The 24,683-nt window shown below is 39.4% G+C and overlaps 1 protein-coding gene and 1 long non-coding RNA gene across 10 annotated transcripts in view; both read left to right on the forward strand.

Moving 5' to 3' along the window:
• The window catches only part of MACROD2 (mono-ADP ribosylhydrolase 2), an 859,998-nt gene that overhangs the window by 414,543 nt on the left and 420,772 nt on the right, over positions 1–24,683 (forward strand). The gene's annotated exons all lie outside the window — the stretch shown is intronic.
• Positions 223–24,683, forward strand: part of LOC310896640 — a 29,653-nt gene continuing 5,192 nt past the window's right edge. The window contains exons 1-3 of the long non-coding RNA XR_014581690.1: positions 223–3,924; positions 4,081–4,293; positions 8,159–9,842. This is a non-coding gene — a long non-coding RNA (uncharacterized lncRNA). The remainder of the gene's footprint in view (positions 3,925–4,080; positions 4,294–8,158; positions 9,843–24,683) is intronic.

Here is a 24,683-nt window from a genome sequence, read left to right on the forward strand (position 1 = left end):
ATCTTCTTTTAGACTGCGGAATCGCTTGTAATCTGTGAGACAAAAGGGAGATGAGGCTTAGCTCCCTTTATCTGACATTGTGTTTCTGTGACCTACGTGTCTTACGGCAGGTAGCGTGAATGTCCTAATGTGGTTATCCTCTCTATAAACCGAAGTGTGCTATCATCTGTGACCTACATGTCTTACGGCAGATAGCGTGAATGTCCTAATGTGGTTATCCTCTCTATAAACCGAAGTGTGCTATCAACTGAAGTATGTAAAATGAAATGGTGGTTACATGGGTGAACCGTGTAAGGATCCTGAGTAAGCCAGAATGCAGGGGTTAATCTGTACCATTGCTCCCTTAAAGCGAGCTAGCCCCAAGCGATGCCAATATCCAGGCTGTGTTCGGCACTTGTTCTCTGTGGCTCCATACAAAAGTCCCCAGTATGGCTTCCTGACTCGTGTAACACAAATGGTGCAATACAATCTGAAGTGTTGTAAAGGTCCTTTAGAATTTCAGTCTATTAAAACTGAATAAAATGAAAGAATCTAAAGTTCAAAGACCTCGGAGGCTAATACAGAATTTTTCCTTGCATATATAGGTACTTGAAGATAATCCCAGAAAAGATCAGAGTTGTTTGTCAAGAAACCTACACAGAAAATCTAGTGGATAAAATTAAATATATCTCATATTTCCTTGTAAGAGAGGCTGAAAGAATGAAGAGAGGTATGCTGTTCTTTCCAGTACCAATACAAAGTACTCATCTTTTGATTACTTCCTGAAACATGAACGTTTAACATTCTGCTCCAAATTTTTTACAGCAGACTCTACTGAGTCATTAACAGCTTGTTAAGTGACTTGGGTTTTAATACCTATGTTTCTGCCTTAGGAATTGTCGCGTGTTAGAAAAATCTGGGAATTGAAACATACGATTTGCCTTTCCTGCTTTTAGCTTCCAGTTTGGATGTAAAGGCATTTTGTAACCTTAGTCAGATGCAGTGAAAGCTTCTGCATCTGCATGGGGGCAGCTTCTGCCCTTATATGCATAGACAGTATCATTCAGCCTGGAGAATGTCACATTTCTGCATTACCCAATCTAGATTAAAGGTAAAAATCTTTGGGTTTCTATCCCCAGGATTTTTTTTCATTAATATTCTCCCTTGTTTCACTACTTTGAAAAGTGACAGCATGTCACTTGATGCTGTTCTTTTCCTCACCACTTAGTTCTCTTGCACACTCCATTATCTTTGCCTTTTTAGCTCAAGTCTGTGGTTTATGTGCTCAGTCTTTGGGGCTCTTGCTCTGCAAGCTTTAAACCGCATGGTCAGAATGATTGCTTTCTGAATGAATCAGTTATTCTGGTCTCCACATATTCAGCCGTATGCTGTTGTATTTCCAAGGCCTATACTTACCTCTAGTAACACCTAAATGGCATTGTAATGCATTAATTGTTAAAGCATAGTTAAAGCTGCTTAAACAACTGGCAGTATCCTTATTTTTTTTGGATGGAAAAGCACGGATACAGGGAGACACTGCTCATAAGACAGGATTCTTAGGTGATAATTTATTGTGTTTCTTCCTCTAAGATTTAGAATTGCTGCATCCATCGTGCCTTTGAAAATAGCTCTGGAAATGATTGGCCAAGAGCAGTGTGTCACCACTGCAGTGAGACGGGGCTGTGCTCATGCTCCACAAACTGTGCTGGGTTTCCTCATCATGGGTGGCCACCTCTGCTGGGTGTCCTGCAGAGCTGTGAAGGCACGGAGACTTCCCCACGCAGGGTGCTGGCAGCCAAGGGATGGTCTTGGGTTGTTGAGAGTTGGTTTTGGGGTTCAAGATGTGCATTCAGGCTGCGTTATGCACGTGGAAATCGCATGTCAGGGATACAATTTCCAAGTGCAAAATGGATACAAAAATGGAGTATTTCAGGTTCGTCCTTCCTGTGGAGCGAGGACGTGGAAGGAGGGAGCACGAAGTTGCCTTTTGTTGGGTGCAGCCTGCTCTGCCCATAAAAAGCAGGGTAATGAATTCAAAAGAAGCTTCTGAAGAGGCCCCCGTTACTGGTGATGGCTCAGTCCTCTACATTGTGTCTGACCCTGTTTGACTTCTAACACTCACTGGGGCTTTTTAAATTTTTTAAGTGACTTTGTCTTTTTACTTTTTAATACTTCCATAGAGTGATAGAACTTTCTCCCAATTAAGATGATGACCAGGCCTTGGACTTCAATACCTTCTCTCAGTTTCTGCCACTTAATTGTCTTATGAGTAACTCCCCTGTCTAAACTTCCACATGGGCTTTCGGCAGGGGAAAAGAAAGTTTTTGAACTTTTCTGTTTTAATTATTTTAAAGCTGACCTCTCTCTAGAGCTGTCTTCAGTTCCAGGAGGCGTGTGGCAGCCATACTGGGCATTACTGTCTGATAGAGTGGAATTTCCAATGAGAACAGTTCCTCTCTCCCTTTCAAGTGAAGTGTAACAGTAAAGCAAGGTTCCAGTTGTTATATTATCATTTTCTATCAATTTTGTTAGTTACTAAGGATTCTACCTGACTTAGGCTGTTAGGACTGTAAAATTACCTGATAACACATAGTGTAGGCCTGAAATCTGTATCTGTGCTAAGAGAACCACAGAAGGTTTTCTACAAATAAACACTCAGGACTTCAGAAGTCTCTTTAAACTCTTCAGCTTTTATATCCCTTGCCAGTTCAATCTACAGCCTACAAAGTCTGCAAGATCACCCTGTTCCTTCCCTTCTTCTAACAGTTCTTCATGCCCATACCCAGCCCAATTTTTTCAGGTACAACAGTGATATTTCAAAGATTTTTCCTGCACCCATGTTCACCTCAGTGCTGCTTTCCTACTTCAGTCATACAGTGATGTTGTCTTCTACTTCCTGCTGCTTCTTTGCAATTCTCATAATTCCTACTAATTTGTATAAAACAAAACAAAACAACCATACACACGCAAGAACAACAACACAGCTGGGCATAGGGCTGTAAACAGATTTTCCGTGGTGTGGTCTCCTTATCCTGCTTCCAATATCCTCTTCAAAAAGCAGAGTTCCAATTTAATTAATTTTTAGTTACAGAATTCAGTTTCTGTTAGATTAGATTCCATCTGTGTTCTTCATCTTTCTAACCCTCCATATATAACACATTGATGTTTTTTTCATTTTGGTATTTTGCTACTGAACTTTTACAAATGGTAATGAAGAAATAAAAGTTCTTAGAGAATGTTGTCTGAGATAGAAATACAGACTTTTTTATTTGTTACTATTCTAGCAGTAATTAGCTGACTTGCTCCTAATGCCAGGATTTTTCACTTTAGCTTGCTGTGGAATGATGGCATGCACCTGAGGGAAGATCCAAATGTTAGTGCTTCAAGTTGCCACCTGGTGGTATTGCACATTGAATGTACTGCTCAGGGTATGGCAAAATCCAAAAATAAAATCCGATGTAGATGACAACTTTGTGAATGACAGAAGATGATCTTGATGTTCATGTGGAGCATCGTCATCCTGCTTGTGATTTAAATTTTGTGTTCATAAATGCAGAAATAGTGAAGATTTTGCAAACCAGTGACTATTTAGATTTATTTATATGTGACATATTTATTTCCACTGTTTTGATAGCTAGCCCTTCACATTTGCTCACAAATAATTTAAAAAATCAGACCCATATGACTTCTTTCAGACAACCTCTTTAGAGTCTGCTTAATGATAAACATAAGGGAGGTTCAGCTGGTTTGAATATGAGTTCACTTCTGAATAATCATGTATTTAATTGCTTTACTAAATAGAGCAATAGCTTCCAGTCAGCAATAGCATGTAAGCCTGTCTGCTTTACTAACCTTTACATGTTTTTTGAGTAGGGATGTTTTGTTGGCTGTGGGTCCCCAGCACCCAAAGGATGTGATTGATCCAAAAGAAGGATGCTTTGGAAGGTATGCGCAGCAGTGTCACAAGATAGGGGAGACAAGCTAAATGGGGGGGGACTTCTGCAGTTGTATAAGGAGAGAAAAAAAGGGGTAAAAGGCTCTTACGTGGAATGGAAGAATACTAAAAGCTCCCCCCATTTTTGTGGGGTGGCCTACTTGCAGGGGCTGGCCAGGGACGGACCCAGCTGTACTATCTGCACCTGTGAAGCTTCGTTGAGGAGAAGATGGCAATGCTGATAAGGTGCAGCTGTGAAAAAAGAGAAATGCAGGCTGCAGGGTATTAGGGAGTACCCTGTGAGTGCTGGGGAAGGTGAGCGTTTGGTTTGTAAGATACGGTTCTGGTCCTCTGCCTTCCAAGAAATCTCTGTGGGACAGGTAAGGAGTTGCTGGGATGTTGGAGAAGAGAGAGCTGTGTTCCCTGGGAGAAAGGGGAGCTGTGTAGGGGGGTTGTACAGCAGGCAGGGAGGTGGAAGAGAAGTGCTGCTGCCAACACGATCTGTTTGCCTCAGCTTGGAAAAAAATTCCAAAAAAATCAAGTCCTGGTGTTTGCTGGGGAGGAAGCAAAGAGTGAACTCAAAAAAAAAAAAGAAAAGTGTGAAAGGGTTTATGTGATGCTGTCTTTGAACTAGTAGATGCAAGAGGCCCCTCTTCTCTACGTTTGTGTGTATTACTTGGATGCTAGTACATATTGCTACTAGCAGTTAGCATGTTACTAAGGGAGGACAGTAAGAAAGTCGTAGGAGAAACCTTTTGCAAATGCGTATTATTTCCTGAATGTATTTGTTGGGTGGGTCTTTCTGCTTTTGTTTCTACTGGAGAAGTTTGCGCTTGAAGTGGTTTGGTTACTGTAGTGAAATGGCTTGAGTTTAGTGAGCAGAAGATGAAGAATATGTACTAAAAATAACCCCTGTTGACTTAGATACCTCTTGGTAGGTACTATTTACTTTATTTTTTCTGATCTAATGGTGAGGGTAAATTACTTATGAGTTAATTCAATCTGCAAAAAAAAAAAGCAGATTCATCTAGTTTTTGTTAATATACTTAGTCTTCAACAAAACATTGAATTATAGCAAATGATGTTTCCTTAAAAAACAATAACAAACAAAAAAAAAACACAAAATCTCCAGCAGATATAAGTGTGGTGTTGTGCCCTTAATTATGTCGTCATCTTTCAGCAGGCAGTCATATCTATTATTTTGCTATTGTTATGTAGCGTAATGAAAACGAGCTGAAATACTCTAAGCACCAAATCGTCTTCATAAAGAGATTTTTAGGAAGAAATGGATTGTGGTGGGGATTGTAATCTGAAATGCACTAGCATACACAAAATATATTCCATGTTTAGTGACGCTACAAAAATATTCATAATTAAATGTGATGCATAGAGTAATTTTCAGGGGAGCTATTTCATGTAATTAATTTCCAATAACTGTGTTACTCTATAATATCATATCACCGAAGAAGATAAATACGCTGGATGGTAGTTGGAAAGTACAAATGGCTAATTCGTTAGTTCCACATAAAGAACAGATACAGAAATGGCTTCTGCAGGAGGAATAATGCAGGTGAAACCTGGCAACGTATTTGAAGCAACAGTGCAGGGCTTCTTCCAGCAGGTCTCTATTGGGAGTGCCAAAGAGCTCATGCTTTGGGTCAAGGTATACTTTTATTTATGTTTCTGCAGCTTACTGGGTCCAAGTCACAAAAGAGTTGGGCTTTTTATGATTTTCAGCTCATTTTGAAGTCACAGTGCGCGAGAATTCTTTGAAGTAAGTCTGCTTATGCAAGCTGCTGAATATAACACTTTTTCATTAAAATCTAAGTCTTCTGGCTTACAGCGTATTCAAGTTCCTTGTATGCTCTGTAATAGCTAATAGGAGGCCTGATTAAAAACACAGAGCTCCTCAGAGTTTGAGGGGAGAGCTTTTGGGCAGCTTTCTGCATAGAAAACTGAGAGCCTCCTTCCATGGTGTGCTTTTTTTTTTTTAAATCTTCCATTTCTCCCCAACTACTTTTCCATTATCTTGTGTAGTGCTACTAATAACAATGAATATATAGTGAATGTCAGTTAAAAGCCAAGTCTCTGTCTATTATAACTAATGAAAATATATTGAATTTAATATACTTGGTTGGAGATATTAGTTTCTGACAGTAAATGATGGCTTGCACTAATTAGGGTCGTTATAATGCAAGTAGAGTGCGTTCTTCAAGGCCAAGGTACTACTGGTATTTGAGACTCAAAAAAAAAAAAAGCTACGTTTTTTTGGTAAAACTTGAATGAAATGCTAAGTAAAGCTTATTGTCAGCGCTGTTATGGTGTTGGCTACCTTTAGGAAAACAGTCCGTTGCTGCTCTGAAGGCTGGCAGAGAGGTTTTGGGCACTTTCAGGGCTATTTGGCTTGCATGGGAGGCTGGAGGAATGGTGGCATGTTGACTTGTTTTTTTTTTTCCTACCACATCTGCTTTTTGTCCCTTAATTTCCACTAACTGCACTTCATATGTGCAGGGAGTACCTCAGGATAAAGGGAGCCTCAGTGCAAGCGATTCAGGCTGTCAGGACCACAAAGGTCCTCAACAGGTGTGTGGGAAGAGATGCAGGATGACGAGGAAAGAGCACTAAGCAAATAGTTTTCATGAGCTGTTAGAATATAAATCAGAATATTTGGCCTTTTTGTTCCTGAAATGAAATGGAGAGAGGAGCTCCAATGGGGGGAAAAAGTACTTTATTGTGATGAATCTAACTCTGGCTAGCTAGCCCAAATCTCTTAAAGCCAAGATGAAGGTAGCCTGTAGTTGCTGTGTGAGATGTCTGCTGTCAGAGACATGGGGTTGGTTCCTTCTGCTGTTTGGCGGATGGGCTGAGCTGTGCAAAGGTCACTGCTGTTACCTGTTGCTTGCAGCTGGGTGCCCAAACCAATACATTGTCCCCACTTGGTTCCCCCCCAGCATCCTACAGGGAGAGGGGAAGGAAGCTTTCTTGGTGCTCATAATCTTTAATTATTGTAAGTGACTTTATGTAGGGGCTCTCAAGTATGTGGCCAAGTAGGGACTTACCTGTTAGGCTGCTCACTTCTTTCAAAGAAGTTTTCACATCTCGTTTTAATATTGTTATTACTGTGTGGATATGCTACAACTTAGTGATACTTTCTTATGCTTATCCAAGGAAAAATTCTATACAAATATCAACTGCTCAATTATTGTTTCTGAAATGTATATTTTTTGAACACCAGACGTGTTGCCTGCAGGATGTTACTTCTCTTTGATGTTTTGCCCCTTCCAGTAAGTGAAATAATTTGAGTTATTTCAAATGTGTAGTGGGAATTCTGAGGGGATCTATGGAAAATATCTTGAAGCTGAATGTAAGCTAGTGTTCTGTTTAAAAAAAGAGGGGGGAAAAATGCTTTGCCTCGTGAGACCACTGAATGAGAGAGATTTTTGCATCACCAGGCCAGTTCCAAACAGAATTTCTGACCTTAAAAGCAATGCTGGCTAAAAATACTGCTAAATATTTCATTGTGAAGTTTCGGAAAAGCCACGTAATGTTTCATTTAGAAATGCACATATATGTTTGTTGGCTTGTTTAATGGTGATCAGTGGAAGTCAAGAAGATGAGAAGTCTGAGATGAGCCCAGTGCTATGAAGGAAGGGCTGAGCTCTCCCCCAGAGTGCTTTTGACCTGAAGATGAGGCAGGTACTTATGGGGTTGTTTGATTACAGTTACTTGGGGTGAATAGGAGGGAAGAGAGGAAAGAGTAGGTTTAAAGCAGGAGGAGGAAAACTGAAGGAATGTGCAGGGAGAGGCAGAATAAAGTAAAATGAAGATTAGCTGTGCTACACTGAAAGCAAGAGAAAAAGCTCTGAGCAAGGACTTCTTTTCAGCTGAAGAAAGTGCAATACATGTGCATCGCTCCCTGCATCCACCGGTCTGAAGTGTTTCTGTTACAATTTGCTCTTCCAGCTAGCATCTCCATCTATTTCTCTTCCAAGGAAGAAGTTTGTGCTTCTCCTGCAATGGTATGTGTAGGTTTCAGCCACACGTTTGGTTGTCTTAAAGATAACAAAATAGAACAGAACTAAAAACCCTTTAAAGCTTAGACACTTGTTATCCTAAAACAGTGGAAACAAGGAATTTGTATATTGTAAAATACAGCTGTCTTCAATAAAACGGCAGAAGAGTAAGAGCACAAGAGCATCGCTTTAGACTAATTCAGTTTTTTGTTGCACTTTGTTACCTTCTCAGGAGAAGGATGCTGAGCTGCAATCACCTCTAACTTCTGACATCCTGACAAAGGAAAAAATGGTGGAATCCTCTCTGGGGGGAAAAAAACACCCTGATTAATCTCAGCAACACCAGTGTTCACAGTCTACAGGAATCTCTTAAGGAAACCGTTGCTGAAGACTAGTGCCTGAATATGGATGTTTTCCCAAATTGGGCTTTTAACTATTTGTTTTCATCTATTTTTAGTCTGCTCATGGTAGCAGTAATTCAGATGCAGTAATGTACAACTCAAACTGTCAAACTAATTACATTCTACGTTCTTCTAAAAATTTGAAGGGATGGAAATATTTAGCAAGCATGTATAATATGTTCAGGATACTATCATGTCTTTGTCAAAGCTCCCTGATTTCACAAGATGTGTGAATAATGGAATGGGTTACTTTTAGAATGTGAAAACAATCTCTAATTTTTTTAGTCTGTGTTTGTCTTACGTATGATAAGAGAATGTTAAATCCAATTTATTGCAAAATTTAGCGTACTGTCTTGGGAAAATCAGTTGTCAGCTGCACATAATTGTTTGTTTTAATTGTGTATGGTAAGCAAGGAGCATCTTAGAGATGAAGGTGCAAGAATCATTTCCTTGCCCCTTCTCTGAAGACCATGGGAATTCAGAAGAATTTAGGTTTTGAAGTGTAATGGCTGGGAGCCTGTGCCTGGTTCGGGCACCCAGGTTTTAAATAGATGCAGGACACATGGAACTGTAGGCCCCGCTTTTTTAGGTATGCACCATTGGCTGCGCTTTTGCTGTTTTATTGCCATGAAAGAATGGCTGCCTTGATTATACGTAAGTTATGAGAGCTGAATGATTCTGGCAAGTTAAAAATGTAAAAGCGACGTTTTCACTGTTAAAAAATGCAGAAGTGTAGCCACTGATATATTAAATTAAGGTAACCGCATGTAAATGCGCAATGTGTATTCATTTAGCGTGTGGCTTGGACTAGCTGTTGGATGACTAATGGGTTGCTTCATGTTAGTCAGCAGATATGGATGTGAAGAACAGGAGAATATCTAGAAGCAGTTAACTCATCTGTGCATCCAGCCTGAGCAGCTCTTAAAATCTCTGCAAGGCCTAGCTGCCTCTCTGGTTTTCCTAATGCAAATAAAATGTAGTATCTACGTTAATTAATATTTCTGGGAGACGGCCAAAGCGAGGAATGCATTTGTTTCTTAATAAGAAAATAATTAGTGTATAATTCATTTGACTACATCAGCATTTTGCAGTAGTTTTTTTTTTTTTACTAGCTAATGACAATCTCTTGTGGAAGAAGAATCTTTCTCCCTTGGTGGGGAAAGTTGTGGGGAGTTTAAAAATAACAGCTGCCACGTTTGTAATGTCTTGTAGCACTGTACTGCTCAGAATGTACATATTCATGTCTATTTATTTTCTGTGCTTTTTAGGAAATCTTCGGTTGTTCATGCAAGTAGTTAATGGACCAACTTTTTTAATTCCTAATGGGGATGGCCGTTCTGATGTGCTGCAAGCCATCTTCTAATCAGTAGAGTGCAGAAGTCTAAGAAAATGAGTACGTGTCCTGTATCTAAGTCAATATACTTAAATAAAATGGACAAGAAATTTAATTTAAAAAAGAAGTTTCCCGACTTCTATCACTCTTTACATGATGGAAAGCTGACAGTCTGAAGAAAGGTAGGGAACTGTTGATATACGACATTTTTCTGTAGTTTTTTTTAACTACAGGTCATTACAGTGCTGTTCACATGTACTGCTGTTTAGATGACTACTTCCTCTCTGCTGCTCACCTGTCTGTTATTTGTGGACAAATCATTTAGCAAATTATTATGTAAAGCCTCTGACTTCAAAAAAAAAAAAAAAAGCCAAGAAAGACTATCTGAATGCGGGGGAATTAAGTTCTTGGTATCATTAATAATGGTCTGGCCAGCACAGGGCTGATGTGTCTTAGTGGACAATAAGATGAAAAGAAAAGCAAACGTTTAGACCATCTGTATGTCTTTAAAGTGATTTGGGATCCAGGAAGACATCTGATTTCACTAAAGTAGCTAAACATTCCCAAGAAGATAGTAGTAATATCAGCAGCTAAAAGGTAACCCTATTTTATTTTTTCCTATGGATAATTGGAAGCAGCTCATCTGAGATGGCTTCTGTGTTCTCTAAGTAGACACAATTTACTTGAACTGGAATTCTGCACACCATTCTGTTGGCATAAAATATTTTAATTTTCTTTACTGAATTCTCCCTTTTGTTCTTCCCTCTATGCATCCATAGATGTTGGCTTGGAATGGGTATTAGGACAGAGCGTTGGTATAGTTGGTCTTAACTGCACCTACACAGTTTTCTCATATGCATGCCACAAAGATTAAAATGACATTGTTTGGAAAAGTAACAGTGAAATGATGTTCTAAATAATGAAGAAAAGAAGGAAGAAAATTACCTGTGCCTAATAATGGTAAATATCACTACTGAAATTACTGCAGTCCTTTTGTCAGGTCAGAATAAGCTCTCATTGAGTATATTTTCGGGCTTAATGAAAATAATGTTGTGCTTTCCTGATGTCATTATTGTGCACTGATTGCAGTGCAATGTTTGGACTCTATTTAGAGACTTGAGCTAGCTGATTGCTTGGTATGCATGGAGCTTTAAGTTTTGTGAGGTGTGAAGCTTGCTTTGACTCAATTTCTGCTTGTGAGTACAAGCAGAATAATCCATGGTTTTCAGTTAGTTTGGTTTTAGTAGGAGGTAATTTACCAACCAATGCATGGATTGTGCCTGTCTAGCACCTAGGAAGTAGAGTCCTAGCAGGGCTGTCTGCTGTTCATGGGTGTGCTGGAGCGATGTCTGAAGGAGCCAGTCCAAATCTGGCAATCCTAATAGTATCATCTGCTTAATATAAAAAAAAGTCACTCTTGAATCTGTGTGATTATAGGTCTCTAGGCTCTTCCGGAGAGGCATCTTCCATGTAAAAAAACTAGGCTTCTTTTTATGAAGGAAGTTTTGTTCACAGGCATGTAGATTACTTTCTCTACTGTTTAAAAAAAGGAACAAAATTGCTCTTGAACAAATAAAATTGTTCCTAGCAAACAGTTTTTTTTCCAAATTTCTCAATACCCCTACTTACTGGAAAGCTTATTGGGATGATACACTGACTTGTCATGAGTGTCATTGCTAAGTAAGTGTTTTTCTATGAAGTCAAATACTTGACTACCACCAAAAAGATCATGGTCCTCTGCTGGATTGTGGATGTTCTTTGGAAGGGGAAACTCATGTGTGTTTTAACTTTTTTCATTGTGAAGGAACAAGGCAAACTTTTTGCATGTGAAGATTAACTCCAGGTTGCATGAGTGCATAGTTTTGATAGCAGCTTTTCTAATCTGAAGCTCCTCTGTGTAGGCTAACCTTGTAGTAGTCAAATCAGGTATTAATCCACTGATGTAGGATGGAGTAATTTAAAAAATATTAATAATAATAAAAAAGGAGGGCAGGACACACAAAGCAAACATGGTCTGAGGAACATTCTCAAAGAGCACAGCCTTTCTGGACATGCTGTTTTAAGACACTGTTCAATGTGATACTCTTCTCTGTTTCTGGCCTAATAACTAAAATAAAGGACCAGCACTACCCAGAACTTGTGCGTGGCTTGCTTCTGTGTTGCTGTATTTTTTTTTTTTCTATTATGTAGGTTAGGTCACTTTGTGTTTGTGGTAGTTGATTACTTTTAAAAATTTACCTTATTATAGTTTGGGGAAAAAACAGCAACCATGACATTATATAATATTTTAAAACATTTGTAGTTGTATCCTCATTTTTAAAAGCTATAAATGGTTTGAGAGGGGAGAACTGCATTTTAGTGAGCTTAATGGTATTGATAGAACTTCTGTAGCCTTAATCAGTCCCTGGAGCATCTTAAATCTATAAATAATGAGTGTTCTGGAAATGGCGTGTCTACCTCTACTGTTAGAAAGCAGAGCGTACAGTTTTTTGCTTTTGTAATTGGTGTGATGTTCAGCTTGAGTAAATTTCATTCACATTAACCTTGAAGTAAGGAGCCTCAAGTTGTTGATTATTTTTTTTAAATCTTTTGAGCGTTTTTTTCTCATTTCTTTCTGCTTTATATCGTAGGAAATGAAATGGAGTTAATAAAATTTATTTGTAACATCTTTATATTCTGTGGTTATGAAGAAGACTTATTTCAGTTGCTTGCATAAGGAAAAAATTAAAAGCAGGTGATAGCAGCTCTATTGCTTCCAAATGTACACTTAAACAGGCACACTAACAAGGCTGCTGGGTTTATAGGCTTATTGACAGACAACAAATGAATTTTATCCGTTCTCTCCGCTGCCTCTCCCTTTTTCCTCTTAGCTGCACTTCTGTGGGCAGGTGTGTTAATTGAGGTGTACAGCACACCTGTGTTACCGATGGGCAGTGTGGCGAGGCAACATGGACTGCACGTGGCCGAGGCCTCCCGATGTCCCTGTGACACGGAATTAGTCCATTGCTTTACAGCTTCCACGAGAGAGAGTTTTGAAAGCTAATAATTGTGAAAAGGTAGATGGTGTTTTGTTTTCTTGGAAGATGCTATTTCAGGAGTAAAATAACCAAAATTCGTTAAGGGTTCTGACAAATGCCGTCAGTACTTCTAAATGGAATATGGCTCAAGTTGTAGAGCAACTTCTTTTGTCACTAACAGTATCCAGTGGGCTCCATGAATTTCTGTACACATTTGAGTCAAAACCTAAGATTGGAATCTCTTCTGAGTTTTCTTCCCTTGCATTTTCCTGTGTTTTTGGGTTTTGTTAACTAGCCCAGATGTAGGGATTGAAGAGGATTTCAAGAATGTCGATTGTATGGCAGAAAGCAGTCTGAGTGAATAGCTCCAATCCCTGAGTGTTTGTTTTATTACCTAAGAGAATTCAGTTTCCTTCCACACTGACTTGCTTTCCACTTTCCCTCCTTCTTGCTTGCTGCCAAGATGCATTAGATTTTTAGTATTTTGACATATTTTATAGATGAGCAAGTTTTGTAAAATGCACGTTTGGTTAATTTTTAATTCCGTATGATGACATTACCTGTTAAGTATAGCAACTTGAAGTCAAATGCTTTTACGGATGAATACCTTGTATGAAACTTCCAGCAATAGTATCATGTGTGAAATTTGCATATTGCTTTATGAAATATATTAAAGGAAGCTGCGATTTTAATGATGTTTACAGTGATCTGAAAGAGCCAGAATTTTTCTGGTGTCATGCCATACTGGAGAGCACTTCTGCACACAACTGTGCTATTAACTTTTTAAAGCTAGTGTGAAATTTGAATAAAACAGAGTGGGAATTGTACTGATCTGTTTATTTTCAGAGGTTGTGAAATTATGGATCAGGCTTGAGTAGCTGTTGTTCGTGTTTTTCCCTTGGTTTTACACTTAGTCACGTTAATTCCCTGTTCAGCAACATTACCTGCTTGTTAAATGTACGAGAGAATAATTTTGGTAAGTTATATACGCTTTTGTTAGCTTATGCACACACAGGTACTAAAAGAAAATTAGCACTGCCAACAGAAATACATATTAGATAAACTGCTAGGTAAAATATATAGATACGGATGTCACACAGTTATTTGATGTGCGCTTCAGAAATGCCCCCGTAGCGGATCTGCGAACTGTTAAGGTCCTGATCCAACATACGTTGAATTGGATGAGAGACTTTCCATCTGTTCTGGGTCTGCTTTGTAAAGACAAATGGAATTGTTTAAAGAATTGTATTTTTTATCCAGTTCACACGGTATATGAAACCTATTAATGGCTTGTATAATGTGAAGTTTGGACAAGAGCCCTTCTTGGTCATCTTGCTGGCATTCCTCCTAATTAACTCCGGCTATGGAAAACAGTTGCTTGACTTTGAGGAGAAATACCTGTGGGTGAGCCTGGAGCTGCTCCTGAACATGAGGCTACCACTGAGGCAGCTTCTCTGTTCCCATACCGTGGGCTTGCAGCAGTGTTAAGCTGCTCCCAGAGGAGTCTGCAAAGGGAAACCGAAAATAGGTTGGGTGAAGGTGGCCACAGCTCATCATGAACACACAAGAAGGAAAACACAAAAATGTTTCCTACAAAGAGCTGTTCCTTTTTCTTAGGACTCCTTGTCCTCTCAGACCATGGAAAGCATGGTTTTGTTTCACTGAGATTGTTTTATTTTAATTTCCTTGTACATAAGGAATATCCCACTGACATTGCTGCTTGGTTACTCAACTTTTTTTAAACTGTCAACAGAGGAGGAATGTGGCTGTGTCTAGGCGAAAATTGTGTTTCAGGAAGAAAAATGCAAGCTCCAAGAGTATTTAATCCCAATTCTTTAATTACAGATTCAAACAATTTTTGTAAAACATAATAAATCAAGGTCCTGACAAATCGATGCTTGTAACACACTTTGAAAATGTAGGATGCTGTTTCCAGCAGCGGTCATGTTGCTGGTTTTCCTTGACATAGGAGTACCGGCATGTTCCTTACTATTGACAACAGCTCGATGTGGTCTGCATGGAGGCTGGGGATGGTTACCATACTCGTGCACGTACTAAAGGCTCCTGGCTTTGCCCGGGCACCTCGTGCCCAGCTGGGGACGTGCATTATCAGCAGTGCTCCATCTTGCTGCTTAATTATCTTTGTGTGCAAAGCTGGAGAGAGAACACAGGAAAGAAAAATGTCTTTGCACAGCGATAATCAATAAGACCAGCAGTGGTTTAAGCCTTTGGTGATCACAATTTAGTTGTTTTGAAAACAGTCGTAAGAAAGACTAATGATGTAGACCTTGTCATTTGCTGATTGTTCCTGACAACTCAGGAGAAATTGTTAGGAATGGGGTTAATTAAATACTTTGTTTATCTTGTTTTACTAGTGAAGTTATAAAATTCTAAGCCTAAGTTATCCTACATGCCTTTATATCAATGGTAAGCTTTACTTCCTTTCCAGATGTCTCTTGAAGAAACAGGGGGGACCCCACACACCGTGCAGCTCCATGTTAAGCTGGTGGGAGCCGAAGGAGTTCTGCAGTGTGCATGTCCAGGATAGCACTGTAGTTTTTGGCTAGAGAGATAAATGATCCGTATTTGAAAAAGTACTTTTTTTTGTGTGATGTAAGTGGGTGAGGCTGGAAGTGCCAGTTCTAGTTTTTCCATAGTTGTGTAAGGTTGGAGGGGAAATACTATATATTTGTCTTAGGTTGCTTTGACAAGCAGACAGATTGGAAAGATATTAGAAAGCACTTGAGATCTTAAGTAGACCAAACAGTACAATCTCTTTTTGTGGAGTTCAAATGCATATATATTTCTCCTAGGATAACTTTTCTTCCTTGGCTTTCTAAGGCGAGACAGATAAGTGATGATGGGTGTTAGTCTTCTCGTACGGTAGTGGCAAGTTACAAGGTTGACTCTTGGGAATAAAACTGCTAGATGGAAGGAGTTAGCTATTGATTAGTATTTATCTTGTCCGGCAAGTAATAGGCTATGTTCAGACTGCTTTATATGAAGAACTACATGTAAAGTTAAAACTCAGAAAATGTCAAAGCTAGTTCCTTTGAGACCCCAAAAATATGGCTGAGGAGAGACTTAGGAGCAAAATAAGATCTCCCTTGTGAATTTGTTGCAAATGCAAAACCAAATTTTATTAAGTAATTTTGGCTGAGCTGTTGAACTGAATAGCAGCTGGTATGAGGGCAAAAGCAATGGGGATCCAAAGCATAGAAATGTCCAGTTATCTCTCTTGACTCTAGTATGAAGTCACTGTGACTTCCTAGAGTCAGGAAACTGATACGTGAAGCCTACCAACATGAACAATATTTTTAAAATTTAGAACAATGTTTTGCTGAGCACCACTGAGACAGCGATATAATGCAAAGAAGTGTTCAAGGGAGCATAGCTTTAGGATTATTGTGTGGAAATGGGTGGGGGCTGTTTTGTTTAGGTGATTCTGAGGCTACTTGATCGGAATCGTGCTGCTTATTGCAAAGAAGAAATGAAAACGCATGGCTTTGGAGAAAGAATTGTAGGAACGGATTTCATTTTGAAGGATGTGTGAGTCCAAGAAGCAATTAGTTGATTTTGAAGCCAAGCTGGTTTTCCTTGCATGTAAGAATAGTTTCTAAGGTTGAAGCTTGTTTATGTGGAATTTCCTTCCTAGAAGAACTTGTATATATTGATCTATCATGAACAGCTTTGTAAATATGCAAATGGATTTCTATAAAAGTTACGGAAATGTGCTTTTGTAGAAGGCTCAGGACTACGTACTTATTTCAGCTCCATATTTCTGTGATCCTCTGGTGATTTTTATTTTTCATGCTTTGACCAAGAGAGCTACTTAAAATGTGCATTAATGGTTATTTCATGGGATAGATTCATGAGAAAATATCCTGAAATTCATTTTTAAACTGCAGGTACTGCGGTCTGTGATTTGTAAGCCTGTTGTAATTTCTGCTGTATCATAGTAAAGCACTGATTAAACAGGCGGTTTGAAAAGACCAGTTTGCAATGAAGCAAATGAATCTTCTTCCAGTGAGTTGACTTTTGAACTTGCTTTCTAGTCTTCAGATGGGCCAGGATTATCTGAGTAAATAATAAAGCTTTAAAAGTAGTTATAACAAATGCTGCCAGTGTCCTGTCTACTGTGTAAACAAAGCACTGCTGTAAGCACTTAGGAGTGTTTGCCTTGGCTCCCATGTGCCATGTTTTCTCATTGGGTAGCCTTTTCCTGGCTGTCTCCTGTTTTCTCCTCCAGTAAGTTATCTTCCAGTTACAAAATTCTTGTGCACCTGTAATAAATCTGGGACTGGAAGCAGAAGGTGAACAACTTTGAATTGTTTCTGTTGCCTCCCATATTAGGAAGAATATTTCAATGAGTACCTTGGCAACTGTGGATGTAATGGGAATTAAATTTGTGTGGATTATTCTGGGTTGAGCTGTGCTCAGTTATGCTGCGCATGGAATTGGGCCACTGATGCTTTCTGCAGCTTCTTCGAGTGCTGCCACTGGGACAGGGCGGGGTGAGGTCCCTCTAGCTGCGGGTCTGCCTTCGTGGACATCTGAGAGCCTGCTTCAACAGCTCTGCCTGAGCTCTGAGCTGGCTGGGAGTGCTCTGGCAGGGCTGGTTTGCTGCCAGCCCTGGCCTAAGAGCCTTTTCTTTCCCTGCTATGTCAGCTTGACTCGGAGAGCAAGCAAGGAGAGCACTCATCACTTGGTGCAAGCAGTGAGCTCATGGCTACAAATAAAAACCCCATCAAACTGACCAGACAAGCAGGCCATGTGTCCCTCTCCCTTGCACTGTTTTTTTTTCCTTCAGACTCTTTTTATACTAGTTACTCAGAGCCCTGTGTTCTACCAGCAGAAAGTTTCTATTTTTCCCTATTGGAAAGAACGTTTTTAGAATGTAAATCCTAGAGGCTGCAGGGCTAGGATGCTGCTAAAAAGCTTCTTGGATGTATTGTTCTTAAAGTTGAGATATTTAAACAGCTGTTCTTTCTTACTGGATCATGATTTTTTTAGGGGTAATTCCTAAAACTTAGTGGGGGGTAGGGTCAGGATTTTGAGCTCTAATTTTTGCCTTTTGAGATGTTCAGACTCAGAGGAGCTGGTAGCTTGGACTGAGGCAGCGCAGAGGGTTGTGCGTGGGGTGGAAGGCTGAGCCTGCGTCCTGCTGCTCTCCCAGGCTGGTACCCGGGGCACTGCTTCCTCGGTGGGTTCAATGCTCAAAACAAGACACGTTTCTGTGTTTCAAGTGTAGTTGGCAAGAGGAAATAGTTCAAGTAGGCTTAATCTGTAGCAACTGAATTTAGTTTACCCCTGAAGCTTCTTATGCAGTTCTTGGATATCCTATTCTCTCTTCAGAGAGAGACTTGAGTTTTGTAGGAGCTTTCTTGGAAGGAAAAAAGAAAAGCTTTTTCTGTCTGGCTTTCAGTCTGTAAATTGCCATTAAAATCAGAAGGTATCCACTCCAGCAGGACTTCCCAGGATGTGGCCCAATCACTTGCTTGGCTCGGAGTGCATGTAGTGCTCAGCGGTCCCTGCAAACCAGCCGCAAGTGAATCTTCCCTGGAGTGGGTGTGGAGCAGCTGATGCTGAACAAGGATATTCCTCTGCTGTTCGGCTGGGACTGGTGGCCATTGCATGCAGTTCCCAAGTCACACCTGAAGTCTGCTCTTACTGCTTATCTCTAGTAGATTCACTTTGAGCACTCTGTGTGAAGAAGCATTGCACTAGCACTTTCTGTGTAATTTTGTGAAATCAAGTGCCAATCTACAGTCTGTGGCATGCACAGAGCTCGGGCACGAGAAGCAGCTGTGCTTGCCTGGATCAAGAACTAGCTCACTGGAAGCTTAGTCTCTAATGTTTTCTATTTATATGGCTTCTATTTTTCTGCTAACTGGTGCTGCTGTAGATAGGAGATGCAGTGTTTGCTTTTTCCAGGAAAAACCAAGAATGTAAGGACCAGGTCCTTACTACATGGGGCACTGGAGTTGGGGGATTCACAGGGGGAAAGGGGAGAAAAAGCCCCAAATTCAGAAAGCACACGAACCCTGAAACATGCTGAAGGTAGTTGCTCTAGAGACTTCAGCAACAGTGATCTGCTGTGTGTATACAACTGCATTGCACAGTGATTTAAAAAACAAGTGGAAACATTGAAGCAGAGACCCTGATGATTGTTTTCCAATAATCTGCCTTTATTTTCTTGAGATTTATTCTTACAAAAAGGCAGTTAACTTTCTGTGCAACAACGTAACCTATTAAACTAATCTTTAATATTTGCAGTGCTTACAAAACTCAGTTATAAGTAAGACTTATAGAAGTCACATACTGCTGTACGTCAAAGCTTCCAACATAATATTAAACTCAATTATTTAAGCTTTAAAATAAGTGAAGAGAGTCACTGCCAGCTCAGTGAAAATATAAATAGACCTTGTGGCTTATTCTGAAATTTCCTGACTTTGGGACTTCTTAAAATTCTAAGTTTTTTTAAAATTGCTGTTCATGTCTCCTGTTTCTCATCTGTGGCTCCAGGAGGATGACAGTGTATATGGCGATGGTATCTCCATAGCACGGAAGATAAATGCTGGGTGGAAGATAGGCTTTAGCATGTAGGCAAAGGGAGGGCTTGCAGTTATCGGTCCCTGTGGGAGAGGGAGGGTACATTTGTTCACTTGCCAAATCAAAAGGAAGATGAAAAGCAGGGATGGAATTGCACTGATGGAAAACAATCGGGAGGGGGCTGGGAAACCAAGGGAGAAAATTTCCAGAGTGAAAACACTGGAAAGCAATTGAAACCTTGTGCTCATCTTGATTATTTTTTTTTCTGATACTTGTTCAAAGGGCAAGTTCCTTCTCAGGTACATTTATCTCATCCTGATCCGCAGAGACTAAAAGGAGCAATGTGGCCGTTATTTTTCCAAATGTTATTGTAAGCTTTGGTTTAAAGTTTTGGTGAGAACTTGAGCTGGGAACTGGGGAGACGGTTGTTCTGGGCACCTCACTTCTGGAGCTTCCAACTCTGACATAGAGATGTGTTTTCCAAGCAGTCTGCTGCGGGCTTTACATACAAATATTTGCCTTTGCAATGATCTTTAAACTTCAGGTATTGGAAAGGTACTTTTTGAACTTGATGTTGTGGTTCAGTTAAGGCCAGCCAGCTACCAGTATGGAAAAAGATACATTTACATAAGCCTCAAGTGTATGCTTCTGTGCTTAGACATCCGGTGTGTGCAATATCACTTAAAGAGACAATTAGTTCATGGTTTGCGTGTTTGGGAAGGCTCATGCAGAATATGAAGAAAATATCTTATTAAAAAAAACAAAACACAACAAAACAAAACTTTCAGCTAAAATATTTAATCACTGCTTGTGTTTTTTTCTTGGTATTTCCTTTTTCCTCATGCAAAGAGGAGAAAACAGCCCTTTATTTCTGAAAGTTTTTCTGGAAGTGTTGGATTCCTAAACCATGCTTTTTAGAGTATGAAGAAAGACGAGGAACTAACTAGTTTCCTGGACAGCTTACCCTGATTTTGATTTAGCCGTGTGACTAAATCAGGTAAATTTCTTCAAGGGATTTATTGTGTTACTTGCTTAAAAACAAATAATAAAAAAAAAAGCTATTGAATTTCAGTGTGCATTTTAAAGTGCAGTAATAAAATAAGTAATATGGCTGAAAAATGCACATTAGAATTAGCTTTGACACTCTATTTGCTTTATGTCTAGCTTTATCTTATAATGCATTATTCACTGGTAATATACAGACTACTTAATAAAGTCTTAATCAAATGCATTCTATCATAAGTGTCAATTCAATATTTTGCTATTGTACTTGGTTTTAAATACTGAGCTTTTTGTAGGAAAATGATGAATTTACATCAATATGGTCAGGAAGAGACAGTTTTATATTAGCATGTTGTAAAATTATCTATGAACTATAGTTTTACATTGTGTTCTAAAATGTCAGTCAACTTCATTTGCTTGGATGAAATTGCAACAATGAGGAAACAAAATGGCTGGTGAGGTTTATCACATGTATATGTCTGGGGGAAAATGTGTTTAGAGGTGTATCTGAATTAAGCCTTATTTGATCACCATGGATTGCGTTTGCATCAGAATTAGTAGAAGTTAGATGGAGATGATGTTTAGAGTGCATGTACAACGTGCTATTTACTACTATATAAAAACAGGGACCTGGTAATTGTTGCTGTACACAACTGTGTAATGCTATAGCTAAAGATATATGTGGCTTGCATATATGCCTGCTTTTTAAGGTCCTTAGCTACATGTTTGGGTTTGCATAGATTGTACTCAAAGATCATTTCCTCTGGCTTGAGATGACTGAAAAATATAGAGCAACAATTAGTAGCTGTTTTAAATTAGAATCATAGTGTGCTTTCCCTAGCATAACCTCATTGTGCTCTAAAATCTTAGTTGGATGATTAGGACTGTGTGGAGCTGCATGGAAACTGTAGTTTTGCAGACTGGCTACAATAAAAGACGATCACTTAGAATTTCCAACATCTCAGCTGAAGGCTTGCAGCATCTTCCTTACAAAATACAAACGGGCTAAATTGTTGCTTAACAGTCTCCCATACGGGAAGCAAGAATTAAGTGGTTTCCGTGTCACTAATCAATTTTTTTTTTTACTCCCGTAAATTTACATTTCTCTGCAGCAGCAAAGACTTGCCTAACTACAAAGCATGCTTAAAAGCAACTGCTACTTTGCATTAAGAGGGACCAAGAGATAAAACAACCCATTTACTTGGACTAATACAAAACCTTCATTTTTCTCCATAAAGTCTGAGTTAAGCTTCACTAATGCTGATGGGAATTAAGCACGTGTATGGTAAAGAGCAGCCCTCTGAGGCTCCAACAAGCTCTTTCACAAACAAAATAGATGATGTTCATCGCTGATACTCTTTTTTTCCCCCCTAGGCTGACTAAACTGTTTGGTAAGAACACATATCATGACAAAGAAAGCAGTATTTATTGTAGCATTGGGAAGTTTATAAGCTTGGAATTGGTGTAGCAGTTGCAGCGTTGCAAGTTCTGGCCCTTTTGTCTCAATTTTATGGCTGTGAAGATGTGGCATACAGGGAAAAAAATCAGACATTCATTCTTGAAGAATGGCTAGGAAGTGTGTGAGTATTATTTCTTATTTCATTTGTTTATAGAGTTGAAGTTAAAGTAGAGGATAACTGACCTGCCTGGGGCTTGATGCTGTTGTGTCTCAGAAATGTGAAATAAAATCACATATCGGAGTGCTTATCTCATGTCTCAATCAGGCTGTGCCTTGCTGCTGACTGTATGTGTTTAATGACCAAAAAATAAAAAGCTTATCTGGTAGTACTGCTGTTCTGATCAGACTCAGTCTTGCCATCCTCAGATGCGTAAGTCTGTTTAAATGAAGCAATGCCTGTGTGCAGAAGCAGCTTTCAACGCGTAACAAAAAGCAGTTTAACCTGCCATTTCTTGCACGGATGTTATCAGATGCTGCTTTTCCATAGGTGCTTGAATGAATGCAGTTAGGCCTGCATACAAGAAACGCCAGAACCTTGCTTTGAGCTGTGAATGCCAGAGTTTGTTCTGATTGAGGCCGTAATGGCTCTAAATGCACCCTCTCTGGGTAAACACCTGTGATTGTAGAGGAGGCTTTCTAAAGTTCATACTGGAGCAGTTAGGTTTTTAATTAGCAGGTGTAAAATTGGCTTTGCTGGCAGTGCCGCGGTTTCTATTGTGTGGAAACATCTCGGGTTGTCCCTTCTGAAAACCAAACAACATCCTGAGCCTTGGTCTGGCTGGGGAGCTGTAGGTTTCCTGGCCCGAACTCCAGGGATGTACTCCCAGGCATTTGGCATGCCTTCCTCATTTGAGCTCCATGATGCTGAGTCTGAACGCTGGGGTATGGCTGCGTCTGTTCTGGTTTGCTCAAAGACTTCCCATGTAGCTTCAGCACAATAATGAGCTCTCCAGGCCTTTGTGAAGTGTGGACATAATGGTGACACCTAAGCAATCTGCCCACAAGCCTGATGATTTTGGTGGGTATTGTGTTCACATCAAGGGGATGCTTGGTGGTTCTATGAAAGATGTTTTCTCTGAAAACCCAAACTCATTAATGGGAAGAGAGTTGAGCATAACAAGGTGTAGAAGAATTATGTGGAGCAAGCGGTACGGCTTTTTTAGTTACATACATTGCTTTTTCTTTTTCCTGGCAGTCATCAGATCTCTTTGTGTTTACAGCATCTGTCAAGTTTTTTTAATGTTTTCCTTGCTTCACATACTTCATTTTTATGGCTTCCAGAATTTCAGTTTCACTGCTCTTTATAAGCTGGCACCACAACACAGTTTAAAGTCTTTTAATAGAAGAACATATGAAAGCTACTGCAACCTTTTGTCTGTTCATGCATTCCTACTAACAACTAATGTACTTTAGCCTACTCGTTGCTTTTAGTATTTTGCCAGTGGGATTTACAAAGGTTTTTCTTTAGATTTTCTTCCTTGACTTGTAGAAAAAAGATGTTTTCAGATCTAACTATTTTTGGACTTGAAGGTGCCTCTGGCATTGCCAAATGACTTTTTCTTTTCTGTATGGAAGTAAAAAGTAGTATAAAGCTAGAGAAGTGATTGACTTAAAATTTGCTAACATGTCAGACTTCTGATTCAGGTTCAGACAACAGATCTTTCTGGCTTGAATAAGAGAAAACAGTTTGTAGTTGGATGTGTATACACAGACGTTAAGTCTATTGGATTGTTTTGTTTGTTTTTCAAGTATTTTGCGTTTCTATTCTTTATTCTGAATTCATTTTGAAGAAATAAGAACGCTGCTTGACCTGTCTTGCAGAGAAATTAATGGTTCTCTTGGAAGTTGTACAGAACTCCCAAAACACGGTGTGCCACAGCTGCACCAGCAGGCTGGGGAGAGGGAAAGCTTAATGTGGCTCCTTATGTGGCTCTGGCACTGCCTGAAGTAGGAGCAATTTCTAGGAATTCCACACATTATTTCAGTACTTTCTGTACCCTTATCCTCCCTTTGTGAACACCAACTATTTTCCTGCTCTGCTCAGTGAGCCCATCTGTGGGTGCTGCTCGTGCTGTTGTGATGTGTGAATTGCACTTTGAAGCACTGATGCATGCGTTTCTAAAACCTACGCTGTGGGTCCACAGTATTATTAAGTGTTGTCAGTATAAATACCAACAGTATGGCATTTAAAACAAAACCCATGGAAAATATCCTTCCTGGGAAGGTAGATGGCTTTCAGAGTAAAGAATGTTGATGTTACTGGCAAGTATGTCCTGTGTGGGGGATCTATTTCTGCTCTTCATAGCATGAGCCCTTAGATCCTGGCAACATATTTTAAACTATGACAGGACTGCCCTTTTAAAATGTGTTTTAAAAGATATGTGACAGTCTCAGAGTAATTTGCAAGTGAAGTACCTTTTCCCTTTGGGATGTCATAATTATTTTGGAGACTTAATTTGTCAAGTATTCCCTGCTGAGTTTTTGAAATATTAGTTTGCTTTCTTGAGGTTTCTCTGATGTGCAAGGGCAAATTCGGATATTTGATCCTCTGGCTATAGCTGCTATTGGTATGACAAATAGGTCAATTTGTGTTTCTAATAATGCTGATAATGTGGCATTCAAATCCTTGATGACAAACAAACAGATACGTATGTTGTGGAAGAAAATAAGAAGCCTCTTCACAAAAAGCAGAATGTTTATATGATTATTTTCAGTCATTATACTTTGAAATGTAACATTTATCTTGGCATTCGGTTTCCTTCTGTACTCGTGAAGGCCCCTCTCTCATTTATTACTGTTAGCATACCAGAACAAATGTCTTTCAGATGTGAAAAATCAATCATCTCAAAAACGTCTCCAGTAGTTATTTGGGTGGATTAATGCAAGGTGTTAGGAGAGTAAGGTTGAAATGAAATGTCATAATTGAGCAATGCAAGTCACCAGAGAAATAATAGTAAATTGATCATGGTTCAAGCTTTAGAAGCTTTTTTTAA

Source organism: Anser anser (genome assembly GCF_964211835.1).
Source record: "Anser anser genome assembly, chromosome: 3".
NCBI lineage: Eukaryota > Metazoa > Chordata > Aves > Anseriformes > Anatidae > Anser > Anser anser.